Source organism: Eleutherodactylus coqui, chromosome 8 (assembly GCF_035609145.1).
Source record: "Eleutherodactylus coqui strain aEleCoq1 chromosome 8, aEleCoq1.hap1, whole genome shotgun sequence".
Classification (NCBI taxonomy): domain Eukaryota; kingdom Metazoa; phylum Chordata; class Amphibia; order Anura; family Eleutherodactylidae; genus Eleutherodactylus; species Eleutherodactylus coqui.
The window spans coordinates 157,274,198-157,296,168 of record NC_089844.1 but is presented as its reverse complement, the minus strand read 5'-3'; the positions used below and the strand labels follow the sequence as shown (position 1 = coordinate 157,296,168).

The window sequence follows — 21,971 nt, the reverse complement described above, 5'->3', positions numbered from 1 at the left end:
ATTTTGCTGTGCAGCCCCTTTATCAGGTCGTTGATAAATATATTGAACAGAATGGGGCCCAATACTGAACCTTGTGGCACCCCACTAGTGACTGTGGCCCTATCGGAGTATGAACCATTTATTACAACCCTCTGCTTTCTTTTTTGACCCACTTACACACGTTTTCGCCCAGTCCGAGCTGTCTCATTTTGGTGGCTGAAAAGAATCAGAATATTAAAATTCTATAGCTTTGGAGGGGAAAAGTGGAGCGCTGGCTGCTATAAACATATTGAATATTTTTAATTTATCAGTAAGATGCTGAAATGTGAAGAGACGATAAGAAAAAGCACCACAATTAGAAGACAGGAAGTTTCTTTGTGTTATCTGCATACAGTTCCGTAGAGGAACGTCCACTATAAAAGGAATGTGCATGCATTGTATATTGTATCAGCCACAGGAACCTACACCACAGATCCACTAACCTATAGAGCGCTGTCAGTTATACTTGGAGGGCGTTGAAGCATGAATGGTGGCCGGTGTCCATTGTGTTCTCCTATATGGTAACAGAATTTTCAGGTTTGATAGATGTAGCTCCATAAAGCAGAACTTCAGTCAGAACAAGACTATATGTATTCCTTACCTGCCCCTCATAGGAGCCGCAAGCTTTTCTTGCATTTGCTGTTACTGTACGGTATCTACCTACAATGATGTGTGTCTATTATAGCATTGACACATGCTTTCATACCATTATGTGCCAACTAGGCTCTACCCATAGTCAGGAGAATTTATGGGGTTGACTACATTTCCGAAAAGTTTTATCAAGTCACCCGAAATTTATCAAGGACACTGAGCAAAATGTTCATCATTCAGATCACGTAAGTCTTGTCCTACAACCTGCGAAGGGCTTGCACAGGTGACATTGTTGTAGATATAGCTGGGAGGACTGGTATCATAATCTTCCGACACAGACTGCACCACTCTGGGTACAATGGTGGCATTTTTTAGGCAGAAATCTCTAAGGTCTTTTAGGGAACAGCTACAATCCCAATGGTTCCCGTGTAACCACAGCTGTTTGATTGAAGAACTCATGAGCAAAGAACTAACAAATAGTTTTCAGTGGGTTTCTTTGAATGCTGAGATAGCGAAGTCTAGAAAATGGCTTAAAGATGTCCATGGCTACAATAGTCAACTGATTGTCTGAAAGGTCAAGCCATTGCAGCTTCTGAAATGGATTGAAGGTCTCTGAAGAAACAGTCTGCAGTTTGTTGTTGGCCAGAAGAAGGTAGGAAAGATTTTTAAGTCCGGTGAAGGATCTAGCTGAGAGGTGAGATAATTTATTGAATCTGAGATCAAGTTCCAGTAGTTCTTGAATATCAGAGAAGCTGCTGTCATCAATGACCGTAATATCTTTACGCTGAAGAAAGTCTCCTCAGATTTGAGAGGCCCAAGAACATGTGAGGCTTTATTATTCTACTGATACAACTGTTCTCCACATGCAAGCTATGAAGCTTTTCAAGACCTCGGAAGGAATGATCGTAGAGGGTCTTGAAGCAGTTCCCGGACAAGTTCATCACTGCCATGCTGAAAAGTCCTGTGAACGCTCCCGGACGGATCTCTTGAATGTTGTTGTTGTTGTTTAAAGACAAAAATGCAAGTTGTCCAAGGCCTTCAAAGACCCGTTCAACAAGAGTCCGAAGCTTGTTGTAACTCAGATTGAGCTCCTCTAAAAACTGTAGATCCTTGAACACTCTCGGTTTTAGGCTGGTAAGAGAATTGTTGGACAATCTAAGAACGTGGAGACTTAGTAAACCGGCAAAGGTGTCTTCAGAAATGGCAGTCAGACGGTTTTGTGGCAGATCCAACCATCGGAGGGACTTCATGCCAAAGAAAGCTCTAGAAGCAATGGTGGAGATGATGTTGTGGTTCGGATACAACTTCTGAAATTTGTGTAATTTGAGGAAAATGTTAGCTTTCAACCCCCGTAACATATTCCCACTGAGATCTAGCTCTTTGAGTTCCACTAAACTGACAAACAGTGGAGAAGGAACATAAGTCAAATGGTTTCCGGCCAAAATGAGCTCAGGTTAGGGAGGTTGTGAAACAGTGTCTGGCAGGGCTACTATTGGCTTCCAGCCCAAGTTTAGGTACCAAAGATTTGAAAGACCTGCAAATAAGCCATCTTCAATTTTTGTAAAGTAATTGTTGTTGAGGCTCAAGGAAACTAAGTTCTGGGTATGAAGGAATGTGTTGGGGGCCAAGAATTTCAGCGTGTTTCTTTCTGAGTGCAAGTGCGCCAAAGCCTTGAGGCCGTGCAGAGCATGCAGCTCCAGACTAGACAGGTGTCTGCTCTGCAGGTTAAGGAAGTCAAGCAGGGATATGTTTTTGAAAGCTTCGGTGGGCACGGTGCTGAGGTTATTGCCATCCAACCATAAGGCTCGAGCATTTGTTGGCAGCAGATCTGGAATACGAGAGAGATTCCGCGAGCTGCAGAAGACACTGTAATCTTCATTATAGTCATGGCTGCAGAGACAAGATGTTGGACACTTGGGTTCTGGAGATGATGGAATTGTTTCTCCTTCAGAAGCTCGAGACTTAGAGGCCACACTATTTGTTGTCACGAAACTGCAAAGAAGGATCACAGCTGCAGCCTCTGTGGAGGAAGAAAATAGGAAATGGAATAAGACAAGTAATTGTCCCTCCTCTATGCTGTACTCTGCAGCTCTGCTTGTTCATTTTGAGGTGGTCTATAAGCACATACTTAGTATTTATACTCATGGTAAGATGATTTCTAATAGAGATTGTAAATTACACATCTAAGACATCAAGTAACTGCTGCATTTAGACTGAGGGGAGGAGTGTTAATAAAGGAGAGGAGCCTGAAAATCATCGTGCAACTTTACAGCATCAAATAGGCCAGGAGTTTATCTTCTAATTGAAGAACATGAAAGAGGCTGATGGCGCCATCAAATGCAAACTGCGTTCCCAGTTCTGGCAACCTCAAGTTTAAGGGCCTTTTTAGACGGGCCAACTGTAGCTGTTGAACCATGAATGGTGACTGGTGTCCATTTTGTTCTCCTATATAGTAACAGAATTTTCAGGTTTGATAGATGTAGTTCCATAAAGCAGAACTTCAGTTAAAACAAGACTATATGTATTCCTTACCTGCCCCTCGTAGGAGCCTCACGCTTCTTGCATTTGCTGTTACTGTACAGTATCTACCTACAATGATGTGTTTCTATTAGAGCAATGACATATGCTTTCATTCCCTTATGTGCCAACTGGGCTCCACTCATAGTGATAAGAATTTATGGGGTTGACTACTGTACATTTCCAAAAAGTCATCAGGTCTGGTGTCCTACAGTCCTGTCCTACAACCTGCGAAGGGCTAGCACAGGTGACATTGTTGTAAATATAGCTGGGAGAACTGTTACTTTAACTTTCCAACACAGACTGCACCACTCTGGGTACAATGGTGGCATTTTTTAGGCAGAAATCTCTAAGGTCTTTGAGGGAACAGCTACAATCCCAATGGTTCCCGTGTAACCACAGCTGTTGGATTGAAGAACTCATGAGCAAAGAATTAACAGATAGTTTTCAGTGGATTTCTTTGAATGCTAAGATAACAAAATCTAGAAAATGTCTGAAAGATGTTCATGGCTACAATGGTCAACTGATTGTCTGAAAGGTCAAGCGATTGTAGCTTCTATGTGATTGTTGCCAGCAAGAGAAACCACATAATCTTGTAGATATGATACCTTTTTAATGGCTAACAAAAATACATGATGTAATAATAGCGAGCTTCCGAACGGATCTGAAGAGGCATGGATATTTATACACACTTATAACATACATACTTATGACAAGGCACAGATATGGATGGGATTGGTTTGCACTTAAAAGGAATTCTGAAATTCTGCAACAGCAAACAAACTTTTTTTGTCTAGGCACTGATAGCGGAGTGAAGGTTTTATGGTCCCTAAATTACTGTTGGGAGGGGGTCAGCAGGCTAGATGCTACAAGAGGTACACAGACATTTTTAGCTAAACACTGATAAGGGAGTGAAAGTTTCTTGTCCCTGAATTACTGTTGATGGGGGTTTTATCTGTATAATAAATGTCACACTTCCCCTCCCCAATGGCACCATCCTGGCCACTAATATGGAATCCTTGTATTCCAACATCCCACACGAGGATGGACTGACTGCCTGGTTCGCAAGCTTGCTATTACATCATGTATTTTTGTTAGCCATTAAAAGGTATCATATCTACAAGATTACTTGGTTTCTCTTGCTGGGAACAATCACATTTTGCTCTACTGGCTAACACAGTACCAGATCTTTTTTTCATTGTAGCTTCTGAAATGGACTGAATGTCTCTGAAGAAACAGTCTGCAGTAGGTTTTTGGCCAGAAGAAGGTAGGAAAGATTAAGTCCTGTGGAGGATCTAGCTGAGAGTTGAGATAATTTATTGAATCTGAGATCAAGTTCCAGTAGATCTTGAATATCAGAGAAGCTGTTGTCGTCAATGACCATAATATCTTTATGCTGGAGAAAGAGCCTCCTCAGATTCGAGAGGCCCAAGAACATGTAAGGCTTTTGTAATGCCCCAAATTAACTTACTGTAGGTACGGCTGGAGGCCAAAACCTTGTCAGGGTGATGCCACACTCTGGTTGGACACTCCAGACGACGACGACGCAGAAATAACATAGACCAGTCCAGTTTAGTTTAGCAATCTGAGAGTGAGCAGATTTACTAACTTTGGAATTTTTCAACAACAGGTTAACTTTACAATCCTTACAAAATGTATTTTTAACAGATATTCAAGAACGCAGCAATATTGATTTGATGATACTTTATCTTCAATACTCTATCTTAATTTCTTGTAGATTTGATATATCAGACAATTGAGTTAGATTTAACTGTAGGATTAGATGAGGCAGAGAGACAAGTGGCTGTATACTAATCCGGGCTTGAGCATCACTGGGTAGCTATAACTCACTGTTTAGATGAAGATGGACCTCTGAGAGGATCTTCTGTGTTCTCTGCTGTACGATGCTAAGGGAGCAAGTTAATCACCACACTCTACCTTGAGAAACGGTAACTGCTGAAGTACTCCTCCTTGCTAACTACGGAACTGCAACCTCTTGTCACTCGCTCCTAGCTAAGTCTGCCTAACTACTCTGTCACTTTCTTTTGTAACATTTCCCTCTCCCGCACTCATGCATAGAGACCTCTGTTTGCTTCTCGCCCTTGAACTTGCACCAGTAAGATTAAACCTGACTGTCAGCCAATGGATGGCCAGCTGACATCAGGACTCAGCTCTAAGACTAGAGTAGAAGAGGAGACACAAGGCCTTTCCTATAAATGGAACCTTCTGGAATTTTTGAGGTTAAGCAACAAACACAGTACAGCATTACTTTAAAGTCCTGTTCAAGGTTTAGCATGTGCATCCTGGAAGAAAACATGCAACAGCAGCTTGATTCTTGGCAAACCTTCTGTTGATGGCATGTCATAATATTATGATCCTTCATTTCTTGGATCAGATTTTTAAGTTGCTGATTATGAGGAAGGTGGGGTAGACCTATACCTCTCCTTAATAGGCACATGGCCATTGGTGGGGATAGAGAGGCAGAGGTTCCTGACCTGGCCAAAATCAAGGCTGTCTGCTGAAAGCGCCTGTTTGTTTGTTTTTTTTCTAGCGCCACATTTTTTATTCCCTGCCCTGATCAGGGGATATCAGATCAATCAGACTATTGGCAATGTATAACAGTCCCCCGTGTAATAGTAGTGAGACTACATCTTCATCCAAACACTGGGCATCTCCTACCTCACTGATGACATCACAGCTCCTACCACTGATGTCACCACAATCTTCTTGGAGAAAGGTCAATGGATCAGAGATATTACATAATCCCTCAAATTGAGTAATCCTCTTGGTCAGCTCATCCTTGTGTAGCTCCACCTGTCTGACCAGGTCAGACACTGAGAGAGACACCTGATCCTGCTGTCTGGTAATCTCCATCCTGGATTTTCTTTTCCAGACCCTCCAGCTTCTCCCTGAGATCAGTGAACAGACCAGAGACTCTCTCAGTGAGTGCGGCCGATGTCTCTCTTTGTTCTGTCATGATCCTTTAGATTCTGGACTCTTCTTCCAGCTTCTTCTCTCTCAGACTTCAGCTGCTCTAAGACAGTTTTGAGCTTCTCTTTCTCCTTCTCGCAGGCCACGTCCAGTAGCTGCACATCATGTCCCTTGTGATCTCCGGCCACCCAGCAGGACACACAGATGCAGGCGCCATCTACAGGACAATAGTATTTCAGGACCTCATGGTGTGTGGAGCATTTTCTCTCCTCCAGGGTAACAGTGGGTCCAACTAGAGTATGTTCTGGTGACTTACTGTGTCTAGGTAAGTGCTCTTCACAGAATGAAGCCTCACAGTGCAGACATGTCCTCACAGCCGGGACCGGAGACTTTATACAGTAAGTACAGAAGATTCTGCTCTCCATATCAGGCTGACTAGATAAGAAACGCTCCACTATATTCGCCAGCTTTCTGTTCTTCTCCAGGGCCGGACGCTGCGGGGATTCTTCTCTGCAGTCAGGACAGGAATACACTCCAGCTGCCTCCTGTGCATCCAGCGCCCTCACAATACACGAGCGGCAGAAGTTGTGTCCACATCTCAGGGATATGGGATCTGTATAGAGGCTCAGGCAGATGGAGCAGTCCAGCTCGTCCCGCAGGTCAGCAGATGCCATCCTAGTAGGAAAGAGCAGGGAAACCAAAGCTAAAAAGTTTCTCCACCTCATCGGGCGGAGACTTTCTGTAGAAGGATTAACCCCTGCAGTCCTGGAAGGGGCAGTCACACTATGGGGAGAAGCACAAAGCTGTGAATAATGAAAGGAGGGGATTTAGACAATGGCAGGTTATCCAGCGAGGACATTCCTACTGGGGTCTGTAAAACACCCAAAATAATAAACTAGAAGCTAACAGTACAGATTCTACAAAGGCTTTGCAGTGATTGGTTAGTGTAATAATGCGGATTGAAATCATAGAGCAGCAGTGATTTACAGATTAAACAAACTGAAATTGAAGGGTTAAAAACAATAATTGTATTGTGTGTATTAAAAGAGATAATTAGCATCTCCTCATGTGAACGTCTGGGGAGTTTCACACAAGTGTAAACGCAAAAATGCTTGCTACTGCGCAACGCTTTGCACAGTAGAGGGTCTTCTCATGCCTGCGCAAAAAATTATCGTTTCTCAAGGTAGAGTGTGGTGATTAACTTGCTCCCTTAGCATCGTACAGCAGAGAACACAGAAGATCCTCTCAGAGGATCTTCATCTAAACAGTGAGTTATAGCTACCCGGTGATGCTCAAGCCCAGATTAGTATACAGCCACTTGCCTCTCTGCCTCATCTAATCCTACAGTTAGATTATGTAGCTGCCCCCCCCCCCAGTATATATGTCAGCTAGTGTCGCCTTCGTTCGTTATTCCTTTTCATCTGAATCTTCCAGCCGCCTCCTCAGATGGTCATGTGATCTCAGTTCTCACCAGCTTAGATCTACTTGGGGTTATGGATTCAATTTCTAGTCAATAGCTCAGTCTGTGATACTGTTATATGCACCTACCACTGAAACTGTGTTGTGGAGACACAGGCACTCCTGTCAGTTACTGGTGATGATCACACGGCTCCTGTCACAGGTATAATAGAGGAGATCACAGCTCATCCTCCTGACTGTATATCTATGTAGCTTATTTAGGTGAATATATAAGGTAAGGATAATTAAACTATTCCTCTGCAGGTAGATTGGTAAAGCCTCAGCTAATGCTAGGCTGATGCATCCTGGGATAGATGTGAAAATGAAAGTAAAAAAATCTTACCATAAGCATCAGACAGGGGGCTGCACTGCATGGAAGTGCTGGTCTTAATAAATTTCCACCATAGTGTATTGTATAGGTCAGTGATGGGCAACCTTTTGAGCTCAGTGTCAAAATTCGCAAAAAAAACGAGCATAACTCGGGTGGTGGTTCACTTTGAGAAAAAATCCATAAATTTGCGATATTTATAGTTTAAATAACAAATATGTATAATTTTAATGTATAACTGTATTTAATAAACCCAAAACACCCATAGCACAGGCCCTTGCCTCTCCCAGCCTCCCCCCTCACTTATCTCAGTAATGATGAGCCCTCACAGCAGCCCCCCAACAGCGACAGCGTGACCCACAGAGGTGACTGTCCCCTTACATCAGCCCCCCACGAGACCCACGTTCTTACCTTGTGGAAGCTCCGCCCCTCCTGTGCCCGGCTTGCGCAAGCAGTGATTTATCTCTGGCGCACACTGTGACATCAGTGTGTTGCAGGATGCCTCCCCCACCTGACGCTCTCGCAGAACCAACAGGTAGGAGACGTCGGGGAACGGGGGGAGGAGGATCCTGGCTGCACACTGACATCACAGTGTGCGCCGGGATCCGTGCTGGTTAGTGAATACCAGCAGGGGAGCCACAGCCCCCTGCCGGTATTCATTAACGGGGTGAGCGGCCGCGTGTCAGCGACTATGGCTACGCGTGTCAGTGCTGACACGCGTGTCATAGGTTCGCCATCATGGGTATAAGGGGTAATCCAAACTCTGGGCTTAGTATAATTTTCCCCAGTGCAGGGTGAGCTTAATTCATGAAGAGGTGCAGACCTTGTCATGTAATAGGCGCATCCCGGTACCTTTGTGCGTCTTTTGTTTATGCCCGGTGTCCATTTCTGCCATAATTTATGCCAGCTTTTTGGAGTAAATTATACATAAATCGGTCGTTTGGGTGACCACGCCCTCTTTTGACCGGCCACACCCACTTTATGGGAAAGTGGAAAGGCCGGTGCAAGATGCTGAAAAAAATCTGAAATTTTTTCGCAAATACCTACCAGAAACTGGCATAAAATGCTTATGTGCCCCATAGACTGCTTGACTGAAGCGATGCAGAACCACAAGTGACCGGAGTGTAATATTTGTTGTGTTCTCATCACCTTTGGTCACATCTGACACAACAAAGTTCAGTATAAAGTACAGAAGTAGTTAAGAGTTTCTTTACTTCTCCTCCATGAGAGGTGGACACAACTGCAGACTTTCATGCGAGTCCGCAATGCGACATCAGTCTTTCAACGGGGCAAATTCACTTGCAGACAGAAACCCTATGAAGAATCTGTAACACTGATTTAAAAATTTGCACTGTATGAACTACTGCAGGGATTTGCATAGAATTGAAAAGAACGCTAAAATGGTGCAGATTCCATCATGTGAAGAGTCCAAGAAAAAACTCTCTGGACTTGCGCTACTTTATATATAACAGATCAATATTAAATGTCTCAATAACCACTATTTGGATAGAGACAAAACTTTTTATTTCATACAAATAAAAGAAAGAGGTCTCAGCCTCATAAAGTAGTATAAAAATACTTGCAGGATCCTATGCAACGCGTTTCGGCGTGATACACGCCTTTCTCAAGCATACAAATACATCAATAAACAGTGGTATAAATAGAAATAAGTAAATTACATACCCATTGTAAAACATCATTCATCATGAGCAAGTTGCGGTGCGTGGTGCTGTTAAGGGCGAGGGAAGATGACGTATTGCCCATCATGACGCGCTGTATGGCGCCCCGGATGCGGCGTAGGTGACCCGCTACGCGAACCATCATGCGTCCCATATGTTGCAAAACCCCGCCTCCCTGAGCGCGGCGGTGCGTTCCATTGAACGTATCACCTGACTAACTGGCGGCGGTGACGTGACTTAGGGTATCAGATCACGTCTCTCTGAAGTCTATATGGAACGCAGCGCTGCAGATTCCATCATGTGAACGAGGTCTAAGGCCTAATTTAGACACAACGATTATCGCTCAAAAGACATATTTTGAGCGATAAATGCTTGTGTGCATTTACTGGGTGTATGCCCTAAAACATAACTTTTAATAATGATTATACTAAAAACATATCGTGCCTCACGAAAATAAGACAAACAAGACGGACAATAACAAAACACCAGGTTCAAGACAAGAGAAGAACCGGGACCGGTGGGGTGAAGGTTGCCCCTCTGTTACAGTCCAAGGGAGTGTTTTGATGAAAAAACACTACTACCTATCTAGGATGGTCCGATCGTCTGGGTGGACAAGATTAGTATAGATGTAACTTAAGGCCAATGTCAGAATGTCTGCCCCTGGACAAAAGGGTTAGGGGCACTGACCCCACCAGAATCGGTGATTTATAGATAGCGTCAGATAGACGACTATACTATTTCGACCCAAGTCAGGTCCTATATAACGGGTAAGGGGTCAAAAACTGACCAACTTGATGTGGGTCGAAAGGCACCGATTATTGATTATAAAAAGGGTCTCAATAGGAGACAGGTTCAATTCCATCCGGGACAATGCCCAATTGGATAAATGAGGGGCAGAAGGATAACCGTAAACAGCTATGCTGGGTTCTTTGTATAAGAATAAATTCCTATCTGGTTCACAATTAGTTCAATGACATTATTCAGAGTCCCCCCCTAACCCAGGGGGCTCCGGCATTGGTGCAGTTTGTGTGGTGATACGTGTGCTGTACGTGTCCACATATATTACAGGGTTAATACAAGTCTGTAGTAATAGAATATAAAGAGGGAGATTTATCAACCGGGTTTTGGCGCACCAAAAAGTCACATAATTTAGCAAAAGTCCTCCTTATGCAAAACTCGTGTGATTTGAGTAGGACGCTGCTGTGCCACTTTCCTGAAAAGGGGACATGGCCACCTGGGACCGACACATTTATGTATAATTTGCACCAAAAACTGATCTAGATTTCTGTCCAGCAGCGAAGATGCATCTAATATATGAAGAGCTGTGCCCGTCCTCATGTATTGGGTACATTGTGTGCCAGGTGAAATAATATTAACCCCTTAATGACATGGCCTATTTTGAGCTTAAGGACCAAGCCTTATTTTTCAAATCTGACATCTGTCACTTTCTGTGCTAATAACTTTTGAATGCTTTTACTTATCAAGGTGATTCTGAGATTGTTTTTTCGTGACATATTGTACTTTATGTTAGTGTAAAAATTTCATCAATAAATTTTGTCCTTATTTGGAAAAAAAATCCAAATTTACTGAAAATTTGGAAAAATTCACAATTTTCAAACTTTGAATTGTTTTCTTTGTAAGATAGAAAGTCAAACACCACAACATAGTTATTAATTAACATTTCCCATAGGCCTACTTTACACAGCAATCATTTTTTAAGTGTTATTTTACTTTTTGCAGACTCCACAAAGTATATAAATTTAGCAGTAATTTTTCACATTTACTAGCAAATTTCAAAATCTAAATTTTTTAAGGACCAATGCAGTTCAGACATAGTTTTGCCGAGCCTGTATATCAGAATCCCCCATGAATTGCCCCATTTTAAAATCAGCACCCTTCAAAGTATTCAAAATGGCATTTAGAAAGTTTATTAACCCTTTAGATGTTTTACAGGAATTAAAGGAAAGTGCATCAAAAATTAGAACAGTTCCTTTTTTCTACTGATTTTCAATATAAAACCTTTTTTTTAATATAAAACAGTAGGAGTTAGCAAAGAAACAAAACTTGGAATGTATGACCCAGATTCCGCAGTTTTTAGAAATGCCCCATATGTGGACGTAGCCTGTTGTATGGGCACATGGTAGGTCTCAGAAGGAAAGGAGCGCTTCTTGTCTTTTTGAATGCAGATTTGGCAGGAATAATTTTCAGACCCCATGTAGTGTTTGCAGTGCCCCTGAGGTAGCAGTACATTTGAAACCCCCAATAACTGACCCCATTTTGGAAACTACACCCCTCAGGGAATTTATTAAGGGGTGTAGTGAGCGGTTTGAACCCACAGATGTTTGAGGAATTTTTTTTAACAGTTTGAGTTCAATACGAAAAAATCCAATTTTTCACATAATGTTTAGCTTTAGGCCCTGATTTTCATTTTTCACCAGTGGCAGAAGGAAAAACGTACCCCATGATGCGTTACCCAGTTGCTCTCGAACACGGAAATGCCCCATATGTGGACGTAGCCTGTTGTATGGGCACATGGCAGGACTCAGAAGGATAGGAGCGCTTCTTGGCTTTTTGAATGCAGATTTTGCTGGAATAATTTTCAGAGCCCATGTAGTGTTTGCAGTGCCCCTGAGGTACCAGTGCATTTGAAACCCCCAACAACTGACCCCATTTTGGAAACTACACCCCTCAGGGAATTTTTTAAGGGGTGTAGTGAGCGGTTTGAACCCACAGGTATTTGAGGAATTTTTTTAACAGTTTGAGTTCAATACAAAAAAATCACATTTTTCACATAATGTTCAGCTTTAGGCCCAGATTTATATTTTTTACCAGTGGCAGAAGGAAAAAACGTACCCCATGATGCGTTACCCAGTTGCTCTCGAACACGGAAATGCCCCATATGTGGACGTAGCCTGTTGTATGGGCACATGGCAGGACTCAGAAGGATAGGAGCGCTTCTTGGCTTTTTGAATGCAGATTTGGCAGGAATAATTTTCAGAGCCCATGTAGTGTTTGCAGTGCCCCTGAGGTACCAGTGCATTTGAAACCCCCAACAACTGACCCCATTTTGGAAACTACACCCCTCAGGGAATTTTTTAAGGGGTGTAGTGAGCGGTTTGAACCCACAGGTATTTGAGGAATTTTTTTAACAGTTTGAGTTCAATACAAAAAAATCACATTTTTCACATAATGTTCAGCTTTAGGCCCAGATTTATATTTTTTACCAGTGGCAGAAGGAAAAAACGTACCCCATGATGCGTTACCCAGTTGCTCTCGAACACGGAAATGCCCCATATGTGGACGTAGCCTGTTGTATGGGCACATGGCAGGACTCAGAAGGATAGGAGCGCTTCTTGGCTTTTTGAATGCAGATTTTGCTGGAATAATTTTCAGAGCCCATGTAGTGTTTGCAGTGCCCCTGAGGTACCAGTGCATTTGAAACCCCCAACAACTGACCCCATTTTGGAAACTACACCCCTCAGGGAATTTTTTAAGGGGTGTAGTGAGCGGTTTGAACCCACAGGTATTTGAGGAATTTTTTTAACATTTTGAGTTCAATACAAAAAAATCACATTTTTCACATAATGTTCAGCTTTAGGCCCAGATTTATATTTTTTACCAGTGGCAGAAGGAAAAAACGTACCCCATGATGCGTTACCCAGTTGCTCTCGAACACGGAAATGCCCCATATGTGGACGTAGCCTGTTGTATGGGCACATGGCAGGACTCAGAAGGATAGGAGCGCTTCTTGGCTTTTTGAATGCAGATTTTGCTGGAATAATTTTCAGAGCCCATGTAGTGTTTGCAGTGCCCCTGAGGTACCAGTGCATTTGAAACCCCCAACAACTGACCCCATTTTGGAAACTACACCCCTCAGGGAATTTTTTAAGGGGTGTAGTGAGCGGTTTGAACCCACAGGTATTTGAGGAATTTTTTTAACAGTTTGAGTTGAGAACGAAAAATTCACATTTTTCCAATAATGTTCAGCTTTAGGCCCAGATTTTCATTTTTCACCAGGGGCAGAAGGAGAAAACATAGTCCATAATGCATAACCCAATTACTCTCGAGCACGGAAATGCCCCATATGTCGATGTAAACTGTTGTTTGGGCACATGGCAGGGCTCAGAAAGAAAGGAGCGCTTTTTTTGAATGCAGATTTTGCTGGAATAATTTTCAGACACCGTGTAGTGTTTGCAGTGCCCCTGAGGTACCAGTGCATTTGAGACCCCCAACAACTGACCCCATTTTGGAAACTACACCCCTCAGGGAATTTTTTAAGGGGTGTAGTGAGCGGTTTGAACCCACAGGTATTTGAGGAATTTTTTTAACAGTTTGAGTTGAGAACGAAAAATTCACATTTTTCCAATAATGTTCAGCTTTAGGCCCAGATTTTCATTTTTCACCAGGGGCAGAAGGAGAAAACATAGTCCATAATGCATTACCCAATTACTCTCGAGCTCGGAAATGCCCCATATGTGGATGTAAACTGTTGTTTGGGCACATGGCAGGGCTCAGAAAGAAAGGAGCGCTTTTTTTGAATGCAGATTTTGCTGGAATAATTTTCAGACACCGTGTAGTGTTTGCAGTGCCCCTGAGGTACCAGTGCATTTGAGACCCCCAACAACTGACCCCATTTTGGAAACTACACCCCTCAGGGAATTTTTTAAGGGGTGTAGTGAGCGGTTTGAACCCACAGGTATTTGAGGAATTTTTTTTAACAATTTGAGTTGCGAACGAAAAATTCACATTTTTCCAATAATGCTCAGTTTAGGCCCACATTTTTATTTTTTACCAGGGGCAGAAGGAGAAAACGTACCCCATGATGTTACCCAACAGGGAAATGCCCCATATGTGAATCTAAACTGTTTTTAGGGCGCAGGGCTCAGAAGGGAAGGACTTAGCATGTGGCTTTATGTACAAGCTGTGCGAAGTACATCAGGGTAAAACGTCAGGGCAATAAAAAAATTAAAATTTCAGGGACGTGTGGTAGATCTTAAAACACTCATTTATACAGAGGCCGGGTTGTGTGGGGCACGTTTCACACTGGTATCTGGTGTCTTTTCTTATCCCCTGTTTGTAGCACACTCTGCACCTCTTTTGGGGCCTTCCCTTCGTCGCAGTGGAGGGAATTTCACTGAGAAAATGCTGCCCTGGTACAATTCTTGTGGCCTCGCTTCCAGAAGTACTGGGCCTCTCCCCCACCTCCTGGTCCCCAAATATTAGGTCCTTGATAACTTCCTCTTGAAATTCAAGGAATGTCCCCCTGTGGCCTGCACCTCGGAACAGCACGTAGGCATTATACAGTGCCATCTGTACGAGGTGCACGGCCAGTTTTTTGTACCACACCCGTGTTTTCCGCATGGCTCTATAGGGCTCCAGTACCTGGTCTGATAGATCGACCCCTCCCATGGACTTATTATAGTCGAGGACGCAGTCTGGTTTGGGGGTCTCTGCACTGGTACCTCGTACTGGGCAGGGGGTACTGCTGTGGCCGTGTATTGTCGTCAACATAAGGACATCCCTCTTGTCCTTATATTTAACGCACAATACATTGTCGCTGCATTGGGCCCGGCTCTCACCCCTTCTGAGCAGTTGCCCAAGCAGCGTCTTAGGGAGGCTTTTTTGATTTTTCCGAACAGTGCCACATGCCACTGTTCCTCTGGAAGCGAGGCACTGAAACAGGGGGACACTGGTATAAAAGTTATCCAGGTACAGATGGTAACCCTGGTCTAATAGTGGGTGCACCAGTTCCCACACTATTTTCCCTGTTACTCCCAGCACGGGGGGGCATTCTGGGGGCTCAATTTTAGTGTCCTTCCCCTCGTAAATACGGAACTTGTGGGTGTACCCTGATGTACTTTCGCACAGCTTGTACAACTTCACACCATACTGTGCCCGCTTACTGGGCAGGTACTGGCGGAATTTTAGCCTCCCCTTGAAGTGTACCAGGGACTCGTCTACTGCAATGTTTATCTGTGGGGCATACGCCTCGGCAAACTTGGCGTTAAAATGGTCTATTACGGGCCTGATCTTATACAACCGATCGTAATTGGGGTGATCGCTGGGGGGGCACAGCTGGTTGTCATTGTAGTACAGAAATTTTAAAATACACTCAAAGCGCGTCCTCGACATCGCCATGCGGAACATTGGGGTGTGGTACAAAATATCGGTAGACCAGTACGCCCTGATTGTTGGCTTCTTTATTAGCCCCATGGTTAGTATAGGCCCCCAAAATTTTTGTATCTCTGGTGCATCCACAGGGGTCCACTTATCGGGTCTGGCATAGCTGGAGGTGGGATTTTGTTGAATAAAATTCTGGGCGTACAAATTAGTCTGGGTAACAATGTGGGCAATGAACTCTTCTGAAAAAAAAAACTTGAAGAAGTCCTTCCCTCTGAGCCCTTCCGGATCAAATTGAATCCCTGGGTTCCCAATAAAATCAGGGATCTGGGGTCTGTAATGTTCCGGGGTACTCCAGTGAGCATCTGATGCATTGGGGTCAGTGGCGGTCCTTGGACGCCTTCTCGGGGGTGCAGGGAGCTCAGACTCGCTGGATGAGGATGAGGATGAGGAGTCGGAGAATGCCAAAAAAGTGGGGTCGTCATCACCACTACCTGAGTCCGAGTCTGATGCAATGATTGCATACAGTTCCTCTGAAGTGTACCTCCTGCGGGCCATATTTATATAAAATGGGGCACACGGGGAAAAAGTTTTATTAGATGGGACACTGCGGGATGGGGTGACCACGGGACGGGGGTCGGAAAGAACGCGGAAACTTATGTGGTGTATTCACGTAAGTGTTTTTTTTTTTTTCTTTTTCTTTTTTTTTACACAGACGAATACACTGACACAACACGGACTAACGACACGCTACACACTAGACGGACTAACTAAACGCTACACTAACTAATAACGGGTGACGGGACAGGTAACAAAATGGGAACAACAGGAACTTTTTTTTTTTTTTTTTTTTTTTTTACACCAAGGGATACACTGACTACACGCTGCGCTACACTACACTGCTGATCGCACGCTACAGCTCACTCACTACACTTCTGATCACACACTACAGATCCCTCACTCACTACACTACACTGCACTTCTGATCACTCACTCCACTCTGCTACACTACACTGCCTGATCAATCACTCACTACACTCACTACACTACACTGCCTGATCAATCACTCACTACACTCACTACACTACACCACACTGATCACTAACACTCACTCCACTACACCACACTGATGACTAACTCCTCTCCACTACACTGATCACTAACTCCACTCTGCTACACTACACTCCACTACACTACACTCCACTACACTCCACTACACTACACTACACTACACTACACTACACTCACTCCCTGCCTAATCTACACTCTAATCGCACTTTATATTCACAAAAAACACAGTAGGTGCTCTCTGTACAAGCACCGGAAACACACTGCGGTGCTTGCACATGGAGCCCCTACTGTAAACAGCGCGAAGTCCGCTGCTGCGCTGTGATTGGTCAGGGAGTTTTTCCCTGACCAATCACAGCGATCGTGGGGGAGGGACCGCTCTGATTGGTCCCCAGCCCGGATGCCTCACTTGTCTGCCGACGATATCAGCCAGGATCGCTGCTGTGTCGCCGCGATTGTCACCGCGGCGACACTTTAATGGCATGACGTACCAGGTACGTCATGTTGCGGGAAGTATCCCGCTACCATGACGTACCAGGTACGTCCAGGAGCGGGAAGGGGTTAAAGGGACACTCCAATGGGTTTCTTAGTCATTTATTATGTAGCTGACCCCCAGTATATCAGTACTGGTGTATCTTGTCGCCACCGGAAGCTAGGGTCTTGGCAGCCCTTAGATGGAGGAACACCCCTTGTTCCCAATTGGCTGCATTGTTGTTCAGCTGGGAAGATACTTAGACCGGGGAACATACTTACAGCTGGCAGCACACTGTGGAGGGCGACCGGGAGAGTTACCATCTCCCTGGCAACAGTGCTCCACAACCGAGCAAAGCTCAGAGGCCGACAAGAATCCTGACGAGTCTGCTGCTGGCGGCAGCAGCGAAGGCACTGTCAGCACTTATGCCACTAGCAATAACAGCAACAAAGTCGGCCTAGCAGCTTTGCTACGGTTAACCCACACTGTCAGTGTCACCTGCGGTGATTGCCTCCAAACGGGAGCGCACAGAGAGCGGTGCTGACAGTGAACGAGCAGGGAAAATTCTAGCCAGTCCTGCAGTAACACTGGCCACGGGGAAGGGCAGCGCCCATGCCGCCTTGAGGAGCAACAAACCGCAGTCGGCGCTACATGACTGGGAGCGCCCCTGGCACAAGCTCGCATATCCATTCCTCTGTATTTGGCTGCATGGGAAGCAATGTCAGCTACCCATCCTGTTGTCTTCTGCTGGCCCAATAGCTGTATGTGTGGGGGTGGAACAGCTGTGGGACACGAACAGCATCAACCAATCGGAAGCTAGGTACCTGACAGTGGCGTACACTGCAGCAAAGACCAGTCCCCCCCCCCCAAAGCTTCTGGTGGCCACAAGATTGTGTGTGTGTGTGTGTGTGTGTGTGTGTGTGTGTGTGTGTGTGTGTGTGTGTTACCCGCCTTCACCCGAAATAATTTGGTCCTGGTGTTTATCTGGTGTTCACATGGAAAATCTTATGAAGTCATGGTTACTTTAGAGATACCGGGAAAAAAAATATGTTCATTTTGCATGGTTCTTTGCGTTACTCAGGAAACACCACGTTGAGGCAACCATGCGACGTTTCCTTTATATAAAATGACATCAGGAAGTGAGAGAATTAGATTACATAAATAAAATTTGGACGCTAATTCTTTTGCGCTTAGAATTGAATAATCGAGTTGGGACCCATTAACTTTTCCAATTTATGACCTAATCAATGCCTGTGCCCAATCTCAAGTTTCTATTACACCAAGAAGTGAGAGAATTAGATTCCGTATGTAAAATTTCGACGCCAATTCTTTTGCGCATAGAATTGAACAATCAAGTTGGCACCCATTAGCTTTTCGTATTTATGACATGATCAATGACCGTTTCAAATTTCACGTTTCTATGACACGGGAAAGTGAGAGCATTACATTCCATGCGTAAAATTTGGACGCTAATTCTTTTGCACTAGAATTGAATAATGGAGTTGGGACCCATTAGCTTTTCCTATTTTTCCTACGACATCGAGAAGTTGGAGAATTTTTGGCGAGTCAGTGTGTGTGTGTATAATATATATAATCGGCTAGTGTCGCCATCGTTAGTTATTACTTACTGTATGAATCTTCCAGCCTCCTTCTCAGATGGTCATGTGATCTGAGTTCTTATCAGCTTACACAGGTGTTGTTAGGACTGGCAGCTCTCTGGGTCTCCGCGTCCGCACCACCGGTCCTATCACCCAAGCTGATCGGGTGCGGCGCAGGGGAGCTCCGGTCTTGGTGACCTCCCCGGGCCGTCGGAGTCCCGGACACTGGCTCCAGGCGTTTGCTGCTGTGCTCAGGGAGCGGCGCCTGAGTGGTCAGTTGCTGGAGATGCGGCAGTCCACGTTGCCATGACATCCTAACTAGCAGCATCTGCACTTGCTGCTGGATGTCTGGGATCTGCACTCGCTGCCTTTTGCCTGGGTCTGGCTGCTGGCAGGCCCCCCGCCCTAATTAGCTGCTGGGGCGGGAGTTCTGACAGCATTTAAACGTGCCTGTTTCTCTCCAGCATTGCCAGTGTATGTTTGTTTCCAGCCTACCCCTGCGTTATTCTCATCTGAATTCCCGTTGTGACCCTCTGCTTTTGGACCTGATTTTGACCTCGCCTGTTCTCTGGTACCACGTATTCTCCTGTTGCCGACCCGGACTTCCTGACTTGCCTCTGTCTGTTTGTCTCGGTATTTGTAAGTCTGACCCCCTGCCCTGCTTCCCTAGTGAGTATAGGGACCGTCACCCAGTTGTCGCCCTGGGGCCTAGCCCAGGGGGGCAAGTAGGTAGGGACAGGGGTTGCGGGTAGCTTTTAAGGACTTCCAGTACCCTGACAGTTACACTGGACAGACAGGGTCAGACTTTTTTCCTCCGACCGGGTACGTTCACCGCTCCTATGGAGGCAGTGTCGGCCTTGGCAAACCAGGTCCAGGCCCTGACTAACCTGACACAGGACCTGACTTCCCGCTTGGAGCGCCAGGAACAGGTGTTGGCTAAAGCTCAGGTTCAGCCTTCCCCGATGCTGGCGACTATCTCTGAGCCTCAGGCCACACTGCCTGACTTTTTTCTGGGGAAAGGAAGCAGTCCTTCTCGTTCCGGCACTGAGTACCAGAGGGTGGGCATCGTGATTTCCCCACTGAGAGAACCTCAAAACTGGGCATTCTCCTTACCCCCTGACTCTCCCTCACGACAGTCTTTAGACACGTTTTTCTCTGCGCTGCGTCAGATCTATGACGAACCCGATCATGCTGTCTACGCTGTCGCCCAACTGTTGTCCTTGCACCAGGGTCAGAAGGTGGCAGAAGATTATTGTTCCCAATTCAGACAGCACTGCACTGAGTGGGGGTGGAACGACTCAGCCCTCAAGGACTTGTTCTTGACCGGTCTATCTGAAGACCTAAAGAATCTGCTGGTGGCCCAGCCGGAGCCTGGAACAAGCAAGGTCGTTAGTCTTGCCCTCAGGCGCCGGTCAGCTCGGATGGCTATCTGCTCGGCCCAGTCTGGTCCATCCGGCCTCCCCGGACACTTCCGCAGCAAGACCGACAACCTCACCTCCCCCCGCTGAACCCCAGGAACTGGGGACAATGTCACCTAAACAGCGAAGGGAATATCGTTTAAGAAGAACCTTTGTTTTTATTGCGGAGAGTCTGGTCATCGCATCGCTACCTGCGGGAAAAGACCTCGGCAGGAGAAATGTCCGCTCCTAGGCAGTTGTCAGGAGGACTGTCTAGGGGCTCAGGTACCCCCTGTTGTGTCTAAAATGTTCTTGCCCTGCACTTTGGAGTTCCGTTCCTTCTCTCGTGCAGGACAAGCTTTTGTTGATTCTGGGGCAGCAACAAACTTTGTGACTTTTGATTTTTGTGGCTCAGATTTTTGATTCCTTGCTATGTTTAGATCCTCCTATTCAGGTTAAAGGGGTAGACTCCACTCCCTTGCATGCCGGCCTTGTCAATCTTGTTACCCCAGAGTTGACATTCACCATAGGAACCCTGCATACTGAGACTTGCACCTTCCTCGTTATGAAAGACTTGTCGGTGGACATAGTCTTAGGGCTCTCTTGGTTAAGGGAACACAATCCCATTATTAATTGGAACACACTGGAGCTGGTCAAGTTGGGGTCCCATTGTACCAATCACATGAATCCAGTGCATCTGGAAACTTCTGTTTTGGAGGGGGTCGAGTTACCTTCCTATATTGCTAAGTTTTCTGATGTTTTCTCCAAACAACTCTCTGAAGTATTGCATCCTCATAGAGAATTTGATTGTAAAATTGATCTGATCCTAGGTGCTAAACTCCCGAAGGGTCGGATGTACAACGTAACTATTCCTGAGAGGTAGTCCATGAAGGACTATATTCAGGACAGTTTGACTAAGGGATATATCATTACACCATGTGATACTCAGATGGATCCAGTTAAGGTGAAGGCTATCACGGAATGGGCTCAGCCTGTTACCCTAAAAGCCCTGCAGCGCTTCCTGGTGTTTGCTAATTATTATCGTAAGTTCATTAAGAACTTCTCCGTGGTGGCTAAGCCTTTAACGGATCTCACCAGAAAGGGAGCGGATGTGAGTAATTGGTCTCCAGATGCGCTTGTGACCTTCACTACCCTGAAGGCTGTTTTCTCTTCAGCGCACGTCCTCCTCCAACCTGATCTATCCAGTCTGTTCGTGGTGGAGGTAGACTCCTCCGAGTTTGGAGTTGGAGTGGTACTGTCCCGAGGTACCTCCACACTCACAAACCTTAGGCCTTGTGCCTACTTTTCCAGAAAATTCTCCTCCACAGAATGAAATTACGACGTAGGTAACCTGGAGTTACTGGCTATTAAATGGGCATTTGAGGAATGGAGGCACTTCCTGCAAGGTGCTCTCCATCAAATCACTGTACTTACAGACCACAGAAGCCTCATGTATCTAGACTCCACCAAGAAGTTGAATGCTCGACAAGCCCGCTGGGCCCTGTTCTTTTCACGGTTCAATTTTGTAGTGACTTACAGACCCGGCTCAAAGAATGTTAAAGCAGATGCCTTGTCTAGGAGTTTTGGTACCCCGGAACCTGCAGAATCTGAGCCAGAGTGTATTCTCTTCCCCCGGGGTGGTTCTCGCTGCTGTCTCCTCTGACCTTCCACCCCTGATACATGCTGCTCAACTGCTCAATGTCCTTGAGGTTGAAGGTACTAGAGGAGACGCATGCTTCTATCCTAGCTGGGCACCCCGGTATCAGGGGTACTGGGGAATTGCTGTCCAGAATT

General features: G+C 45.3%; 2 pseudogenes; both read right to left on the bottom strand.

Moving 5' to 3' along the window:
- Nucleotides 1-816: 816 nt before the first annotated feature.
- LOC136577400 (insulin-like growth factor-binding protein complex acid labile subunit) lies at nucleotides 817-3,025 on the bottom strand (annotated as a pseudogene).
- A 2,663-nt stretch (nucleotides 3,026-5,688) lies between these two features.
- Nucleotides 5,689-6,731, bottom strand: LOC136577399 (E3 ubiquitin/ISG15 ligase TRIM25-like; annotated as a pseudogene).
- Between the last annotated feature and the right edge of the window lie 15,240 nt (nucleotides 6,732-21,971).